This window comes from Bactrocera neohumeralis, chromosome 2 (genome assembly GCF_024586455.1).
Source record: "Bactrocera neohumeralis isolate Rockhampton chromosome 2, APGP_CSIRO_Bneo_wtdbg2-racon-allhic-juicebox.fasta_v2, whole genome shotgun sequence".
Lineage (NCBI taxonomy): Eukaryota > Metazoa > Arthropoda > Insecta > Diptera > Tephritidae > Bactrocera > Bactrocera neohumeralis.
This window is the reverse complement of record NC_065919.1, coordinates 52,383,094-52,393,033: the sequence shown is the minus strand read 5'-3', so window position 1 is coordinate 52,393,033 and position 9,940 is coordinate 52,383,094.

Sequence of the window (9,940 nt, the reverse complement as noted above, 5' to 3'; positions counted from 1 at the left end):
GTATTTTTGGTATTCGCTCGCACTTTTTTCTTCGTGTTCGCATTGCCATGCACAGCGTGCGCGCCGCAATCTATTTGCTTAGGTGTTACAATTTTTGGTATGCTGCGCGTATTTTTTATGCTTTTGCGTTTTGGCCACAACAAATACACGTGATATTGCAATTTCGAAATTTCAGAAATTTTTCAATTTTCACATAAAAACGCGGCGAAGCAATTTGCGAATGCGGACGAAACGATAAATTTCCACACAAGAACGCGCTGACAGCAGCGGAGCGTTTATGGACGGAAGCGCGCGATCACGACACACACAAAACGGTACGCGCGCAACCATGCAACACACGCGCTATGCTTGCGGCCACTACAGCACCACCACAAAGATGACCAGCAGCATCATTATCATCATTTTCAGCATCATTTTGCCAATTGGGAGCTGCCACAACAACAACAAGAGTTAGAATAAATGCGAAAAGCGCACTTGATGCGGCAAGCGCTATACTAACGGTAGTCTTAGGCCGCTTGCAGCACTGCTATCTTTGTATGTGTAAGGCAGTAGCTTTATGAGTGCAACAGCAAGGCGTTTTCAATATTTATGCCTGCCATACGCGCACACTTATTGCAGCGCCGCAGCTTTTAATGAATTTCCGTATTATTTATTATTGGCGTCGCGCGTTTAACGGTATTATTTAGCGCGTGCACGACTTCACGCTTTAATGCCACAAAGCAATATGCAACAATATTCATTTGTTTATCTGCCACACGCTGATTTATTAGACACTTTAGCGCTTGGCAACGCGCTGCCGTTATTTAAGTTAAAAATGCTGCCATTACATACATACAAACGTATATATGTATGTGTGTGCTCTCACAAATGCGCCGCACATGTATGTGTGTTAATTCGCACACACTTTTTCTACATATATTTTTATATATATATATATGCGTGTGTGTGTGTGTTGAAGCACTTGTTAATCTTACAGCTCAGTTGAGATTTCAGTTTGTTTGACGCGTAACGCGAAGCAACCGCCAACAGACGTTCGCACCATTTGAATTGCACATCTTAACTGAACTCAACTCGCAACTCGGGCGAATTGCCGCTGTGTATCGCTGTATCGAATTGTGCTGAACCGAGTTGAACTGCACTGAACTCAACTGAAATGAACCAAATGGCGGTAGGAATTGTACGAATGCGACACACACACATATATACTTTCATACACACGGTTGTATGCGTTGATTCGGCTCCAGGCACGAAGGGATAATTTTTTTCCGAATTTCTTTGCTTTTTTTACATGTGGCAATTTACGTTCCACAAACTGCAGAGGAAGTCTGTATGCGACACAACATTCTATTCATTGGGTATGCCATGACGTATGCGTTCCACAAGCTGATTTCCCAGCGAGCGAGGTAATTTGTGCACAGTGGCACGAAGTGCGGCGAAATGTTGTTAAAAAAACTAAAAAAATATGCTAACTACTGCCGCATCGAAGCTATAATACGCTTATGTACTCCTTTAGCAAATATATGCACAGCTAAATTTGAAAATGTAACTGTCCAACAATAACAATAAGTTGTGGCCAATTTCGTGAATATACCTTGTCATATAAATCTTTCCATACAAGAACTTAATTTTGATCTATCAGTTGGTACCTCAGCTTTTCTATTGCTGACTTTATTCTATATCTTCGGTGGCAAAGCTCTGCGAACAAAATTTTAACTTTGCTCCGAAAAGTAGGCAATACGTGGAAAACTTTTGTATTTGAGTTTAATATCAAAACTATTAACGCACGAACAGAACTATAGATTTTCTAAGTATTTCCCTCATATTGTTTACTGTCTGTTGCATATTGGTTCCGTAAATATTATCAAAAAATTATTGAATTGCGCGCCGAAAAGTAGGCAACTCTTAGGAAACTTTAATTACCAGAATACTTCTAATTTTTTACTAGACTTGTTATAATATATTATTAGAGTATTCAAGCGAAATTTTAGAAAAACACAGCATTAGCTACCAAAGTGTTTGCATAATGGAAAAGTCGTCTTTGTGGTTACCATAAGTTGACAGCATAACTTCGTTTTTGTGGTGTGTTTTTCGTAAACGATCTACTTTAAGCTCTGTCCATAATTTCTGTATTTAGAAATCATGTTTCGGCATTGCTGTAATTAAAATTGCTTAACATAGCTTTTTCTCCATTGTACAATACTACTCTGAGCAAAAAATAGCAAGACTTTACTATTAATTCTAAAATTGTTGATTTATTTTTCAAAATCTACGTCGTCCACCTCAAAGTAATTACAATGCTCGAAACAGTTGTTAAAGTCAAATTCCGGAATAGACTTCAATCGGCGTAGCGATTCGTGTTTAATGCCTTCGATTCACTCAAAACGGCTTCCATCGTTTGAGTCTGCTGAATAGCCAGAAGTCACACGGAGCTAGATCAGGCGAACACAGTGGTTGCGCCACAATATTGGTTGAAAATTTAGCGAAAAATTTACCAAGAGTTGTCGACCCATAATTCCGGCCCCTTTTTGCGAATAGCTTTCCGGTCGGAAGGAATTCAGAGTGCATCACAACTGGAAAATCGTAGAAAACTGTCAACATAATCTTGATTTTTGACCTGCTATGACGTGGTTTTACGGCAACGGCGACCACGATATATAAGCATAGATCCATGACTCATCGCCAGTAGTAATACATTTAATGGCATCCTGGTAGTCGAAAAGTCTGTGAAATAATGACTTTAATGCTTTCACTCATCGTAAAAATTGCCGAATGTAATTTATGTACTTCAGAAGGACAAGCTTATCTACAGATGTCATTGACAAACATACAAACCTAGAAGAGGAATATTTCAACGAATGTGTTTTCGCGCAAAATTAAAATTAAAAACTCTTACTATTATTTCTCCCAGTAGCAGTTAAATTTACGAAGTTGTGGCAATTTTATTAAATTTTTTTTATGTTTTATTTTAAGGCTTGATTTTTTATTAAAACAATTATATATTTTATTTAATTTCTATATGTGCCAAATTGGTTGAAAATTGTATCAAAAACTGAAATTTTGCCTACGGCTGTGAGCAAGTTCCAAAGTAACCGTTCTTTTTCCTTTAATTACCACACATTGTTAAAGGTTTGATCATACGTTTTGAGAAACATTTCATTTCGAAGTATTTTTAGGTCCCGACATAAAGATTATAATTCCCTCTTGCACACCCGTATTAACCTCTGTAACAAAATGGAGTCAAACACGCTTTTACCATAGTATAAAAGAGATGTCAGTAGCTCTCAAAATATTCGGGAAATCAACTCAAACCTTTCAATCTAAGGTTTTAGCACTAAATATGTCGTCAGTTTTGAAACAAGATCAAATATTTTTAAATTGTTTTCTGTACCAGAAACTCAAATATGATCTCTAGAGAGCGCCATGTATAGAACGGAATCGTGATAAGGTATACATTGAAGTAACTCATGACATTATGTCTCCAGGTCTGTAAAAAGGTTCTATAAACTTCAGGGCATTGTTGACAAACTAAGTGTTCTATCAAAGAGAGTTTTCTCGAAGATAATACAAAATTTACTTTAAAGAACAATAGAACTTTTTAATGATGCGTATAAAATTTAAGCTTTCAAGTCAGCTGAGCCACTGCCAAATTATCGCTATAAGTTATAACACCACAAAAACGAACTAGAAAACTATTTAAAAAATATTATATATATCATTAATTAAATAAAACTAAATAAAATCACAAATATCACATGCCATTTTGGTGTAATACTTGTGAAAGCTCTTCGAATTTATCAAACATATTTATATTCAGTGTATTTTATACCCAAAATCCTCCAAGGTTAGCAGCATATACTAAATGTACCACGCTCATACATGTGCCCATCAATAAACGAGATAAATACAAGAGCATATCGATAAAAAAAAACTGGCACAGCTGATGCATATTCATAACGGTATATACGTATGTGATAACACGTTTACTATGAGTACATACGAGCGTGAGACATACTGTTGCTGCCACAAGCGACTGCTCGACTGAACGCTAGACCATTCATTCTACACCCGATGAGCAACAGTAGGGAAATTCTTCTGGTGAATAGCATCCACAAAGCGGCAAGCTTTTGAGCGTCAAAGCGACGTGCGTGAGAGTGAGCGCAAGCAAGCATTGGCGCTCTTCGGCTCAAAAGCTGCACGCGCGATTTCCGAAAGTCCGAAAACGTGACCGAAAGCGAAATTCTAATGACAAACACACATACATATGTACATACGCATATTGGTATTAAATTGCCATTGGCTATGCGAGTGCGAATTTCCACGTTCATATTTATATGTGTGAAAGTATATATAGTAATGCATGTGATATGTGAGTATTTATAGTCAGCAACAGCGCTGATAAGCCACCTATGTGTGTGCATGTGCACGTGTGTGTGTGTGATGGTTCACCTAAAATAGACGAGCAGTAAAAGCTAGCAGGCAAGCACTTAGGCAGCGTGAAAAGCGCGTTGCATTAACCAAACGCTGCTGACTGCTAGCCCCAGAGTTGTGTTGGCTGGTTTGTTTGAATCAGCATCCATTTCATTGTTTGTTCCGTTTTTGTTTTGTGCTTTGTGTTTGCATTCGCTTCGGCAACATGCGTCCTTCACTTCACTTGCAAGTCAACAATACACGCATTTATACTATTATTATTATATCTAAATCCATATAAATTTATATGTATATTCCTATATCCTCCTCTGTATCTAGGAATAATGCTTTGAGCACACACTCACACATATGTACTTACACATATGCATATGTTCTCAAATGTGTAGAACCAAAGCAAAGTCTGCACTTTCATTCTAGCAATATTGTTCTAAAAAAGGTCACTTTCATTCTTTCTTTGTTGCTGCTGTTGTTGCAGTTGATTCTGTTGGCGTCGCCTTTGTTTACAACTTTCTGCTTGCTTAAGCGCTTTCAACTGCACCCTCGCACATTCTAAAACATACCTAGTCATGTATGTAAATATGTATAGATACATACATATTCCTGTGAGTGTGTGTGTATATATGCAAGTCCGCACTTGTCATCCGGTCTGCCCACAAGTGGATTCTGCTGGTACAAGTTGCATTTGTCCGCCCGTTGTTGGTCACTTGTTTGTAAGGTCGATTGGTCAGTGTGTAAGAAGTCTTGGTCTATCTTTTAGAAGGGAGTTAAACAGAAACAAATGCCAGATACAAAAAAAATAAACCACGTGAACTTTGGCTGCATCAAAGCAATAATACTCTTTCGAGGGGCATGTCTTTTAGCCACTATACATATAAATATATCTGAAAACGCAACGGGCCAATGGCTTGTATCGAACGGCAAACGTTTTGGTAGTTCTTTCTAGAAAAGATCTCAACCACGATTTTCAAGTCGAGTAAAGGTTTGTTAGTAAGGAAAACAACCTTTTATGAAAATCTTTAAAAATAAGTTAGTTTGTTTGGCAACTATAAGCTATAATGGCCCAATCTGAATAATTTATTCGGAAAATTATATAATTTGTCTTGTACAATATTTGTGCCAAATCTCGTGAAGATATTTTGTCAGTAATTAAAAAAGTTTTCTTACAAGAACTTGTTTTTTACCAATCAGTTTATATGCCAAAGATGCTATAAGTCCAATATGGGCGCGGTAAAGGAGCAAGGAAAAAAAGGTATGCCAAATACCAAATCGATAACTTGAATCATAAAAAAGAAGAGCGCACAATCTGCGCCAACTACCGTGGGATAACCCTCCTCAACATCGCATATAAGGTTCTATCGAGCGTATTGTGTGAAAGATTAAAGCCCACCCTCAAAAAATTGGTTGGACCTTATCAGTGTGGCTTTAGACCTGGATATTCACCATGCGCCAAATCTTGGAAAAGACCCGCGAAAGGAGAATCGACACACACCACCTCTTCGTCGATTTCAAAGCTGCTTTCGACAGCACGAAAAGGAGCTGCCTATATGCCGCGATGTCTGAATTTGGTATCCCCGCAAAACTTATACGGCTGTGTAAACTGACGTTGAGCAACACGAAAAGCTCCGTCAGGATCGGGAAGGACCTATCCGAGCCGTTCGATACCAAACGAGGTTTTAGACAAGGCGACTCCATATCGTGCGACTTCTTCAACCTGCTTCTGGAGAAAATAGTTCGAGCTGCAGAACTTAATCGAGCAGGTACAATATTTTATAAGGGTGTATATCTGCTGGCGTATGCCGATGATATTGATATCATCGGCCTCAACACCCGCGCCGTTAGTTCTGCTTTCTCTAGGCTGGACAAGGAAGCACAGAAAATGGGTCTGGCAGTGGACGAGGGCAAAACGAAATATCTCCTGTCATCAAACAAACAGTCGTCGCACTCGCGACTTGGCACTCACGTCACTGTTAACAATCATAACTTTGAAGTTGTAGATAATTTCGGGTATTTAGGAACCAGTATTGACACCACCAACAATGTCAGCCTGGAAATCCAACGCAGGATTGCTCTTGCCAATAGGTGCTACTTCGGACTGAGTAGGCAATTGAAAATTAAAGTCCTCTCTCGACGAACAAAAGCCAAACTCTATAAGTCGCTCATAATTCCCGTCCTGCTGTATGGTGCAGAGGCTTGGACGATGACAGCAACCGATGAGTCGACGTTACGAGTTTTCGAGAGAAAAGTTCTGCGAAAGATTTATGGTCCTTTGCGTATTGGCCACGGCGAATATCGAATTCGATGGAACGATGAGCTGTACGAGATATACGACGACATTGACATAGTTCAGCGAATTAAAAGACAGCGGCTGGCTAGGTCATGTTGTCCGGATGGACGAAAACACTCCAGCTCCGAAAGTATTCGACGCAGTACCCGCCGGGAGAAGCAGAGGAAGAGGAAGAGCTCCACTCCGTTAGAAGGACCAAATGGAGAAGGACCTGGCTTCGCTTGGAATATCCAATTGGCGCCACGTAGCGAAAAGAAGAAACGACTGGCGCGCTGTTGCTATAATCGCGTAAGCGGTGTCTACGCCAATTAAGAAGAAGAATTTATACGATCTTTTAGATTTCCTTCTAGGTGTTACAAACTTCATAAAAAGCTTAATATACCGTGTTGAAAGTGGACCTACATACAAATATTTACATTACCATAGCTTCTGGATTCGATATCAGTTTCGCATATCCAGCGACCTTCTTCTGATAGTAGTCGACCTTCGACCTTCTTTAAGCGTAACATTTGTTACTCTTGCAACTTGAGTTAAAGCCAGGGAAATACCTACAGGTACATAAACTTGTTAGTTATAGGGGGTCTAGGCGAGTTTTCACCCGATTTTATTCAGTTATTTCACAAAGGTGCACTGTTATAAGTAAAACACGCTCTCTCCTCTTTCAGTTTTATTATGATAGCTCACATGTTGATCGATATATGCGGTATAAAGACACACGGAATATATTTATATTAGGTATACGGGGCTACAGAAAGTATTGACCCCATTCAATTTATTTGTAGCACCTAGACTAACTACTATCACTGAAGGATTCTCTCTGAATTTCAATTATTAATGTGACAAATTAACCGATATTTTCGGTAATAAGCAAACTATAGGTACTCGGGTCCACATATTCGGGACCTGGGGACTTTAAAAGTTTTGGTTGAATTTTGTCGTGTTTTCGTTAAATATTTTAAAGGAATTATCCGTTTTATATTAATTGATTCTCAATTTATGTACTGCAAACTGAAAGAATCAAGTGGAATTTGTAATTGAGCTATATGGGAAGTAGGCGTGGTTTTAGTCCGATTTCGCCCATTTTCCCATTGTGACATAGGATTATGACAAGAATGTCGCGTACTAAATGTAGTCGAAATCGGTCGGTCGCTTTCCGAGTATGTGATTTCACTAAAACGTGCGCGGTGTCACGCCCGTTGTCCAATTTTCGTATCGGCTCACATAAAGCCTCCTCATACCATTTTGGATGTGAAACGTAAAGTTTCTAGCGTTTTTACTTATTGATTTATCACGCTTTAAGTCGTTTCTAACAGTACTGTTATATGGAGAGATAGCGAAGATATCACTAATTTCATCAATTTTCACACTGTCGCACAGTGGTCGGGGTTGTATGAAATCAAGTATATGCTATAGTGAACCGATCTGATAATTCCGTGAAGATATATCGTTAAATGTGAAAGTTTTCCATACAAGCCCTTGATTCCGATCGTTCAGTTTGTATGGCAGCTATATGTTATAGTGGTCTGATATCGGCAGTTCCGACAAATGAGTAGCTTCTTGAAGAGAAAATAACGTTTGCAAAATTTCAAAACGATATCTTAAAAACTGAGGGACTAGTTCGTATATATACAGACAGACAGACAGACAGACAGACAGACAGACGGACAGACAGATAGACAGACCGACATGGCTAAATCGACTCAGCGCAACATACTGATCATTTAAATATATACTTTATAGGGTCTCCGACGCTTCCTTCTGGGTGTTACAAACTTCGTGACAAACTTAATATACCCTGTTCAGGGTATAATAATGACAGTATTTCCTTTTTCCCCATTAAGAGGTTAATTTTGATTCGGAATTGTTTTTTTTTTTTTTTTGGCTCACCCTACTGTACGTTGGCAGATTCCTAAGAATGAAACTGTAATCATTTACTTTGTCAGAGTTGGATTGTTACACAGCATTCGCTCGGATATCTCGTTAAAAGACCACAATTTGGGGTCAGAAACCCTCTTCAAATATCTGTAAAGAGAACTGAACACGTCATACTGACTGAACACTCAGCGGCAGAATTATTCAGGCTTTCGGTTTTTCCCCCAACTTTTTCATCTGTTGCAGCACTTTGACTAAATTATTTAAACTTTGTATAAGCCTCATACATTTTTTAAATTTACACCCCCACTAATTTTGAATGACATTCTCCAGAAACTCATTTCCACTACGCTGGTACCCACGCCTACCCCGGTCTATTCTACATCAGCATCTTTAGTACTGAGTCTACATACGTCCTTATATTTGGTGGTACAAAGTATTTCATAGAAAATACGCTGATGCCATGCCTACGACAGATAATCCCAAGCATTATTTTTAGTAGAAATTAAAATTCCAGGAAATTAGTTCAGAAAATTTGTGAAATTTGTGGCGACATCTAGGCGTTTCCGCTTGCACATGCACAAAGCTTTTATGTGCCACACACAACAACTTAAGTCCGTGCATGAGAAAGCACATGAAAAATACCAATAACAAGAAACACAAAAGAATGAAGATCTCCATTCAAGTTCATCCAGACAATTTAATTGGTTTTATTTGAGTTTGATTAAATTGGAAATAAAGTTGGTCAACAATTTTTTCAACAATTTGCCTTTCGATCTTCCATCCCATTGCACGAGGCGCAGACATATTGTGTCTTCAGATGTGGTTGTGCTGCCAATGGGTGCTTGTTGTTGTTGCCTTGTGTATTTGTGTGTATTTCTTATCGACTTTAGGCTTCACTGGCCGCCACTCAAGCTCGTCCATTCACAGTCCGCTCATTGTCTGTTATTGCTGCCCTCCGGCGCCGGCACGGCCTACTTGTCTGTTCCGTTCTCTAGGTGCTTGTTTTCAACTTTGTTAATTTAATTATACTTTTTCCTACTATGTGCCACAATATCAATCTTCATTTAAAATCAATTTATTACAATGTTTGGGTGCTATTTTAATTTCTTTCTGACTTTCGGTATTTAAACTCTCAGCTCTTGGGGCATGTTGCTGGAATGGTGGCATTGGTTAAGCAGTCCATGGCGACTGCAAGTTTTATCTTTATAAATGACCTTGTGGTTGTGTTTTAGGGAATAAGATAGATTATGTGGATATTAAGCTCAAATTTGCAACGGAACGATAAAATAAATCAATATCAGATTTAGCGAAAAGAGTGAGGTTTTTGAGATGAACTTTTTTGCGGCAGCCATA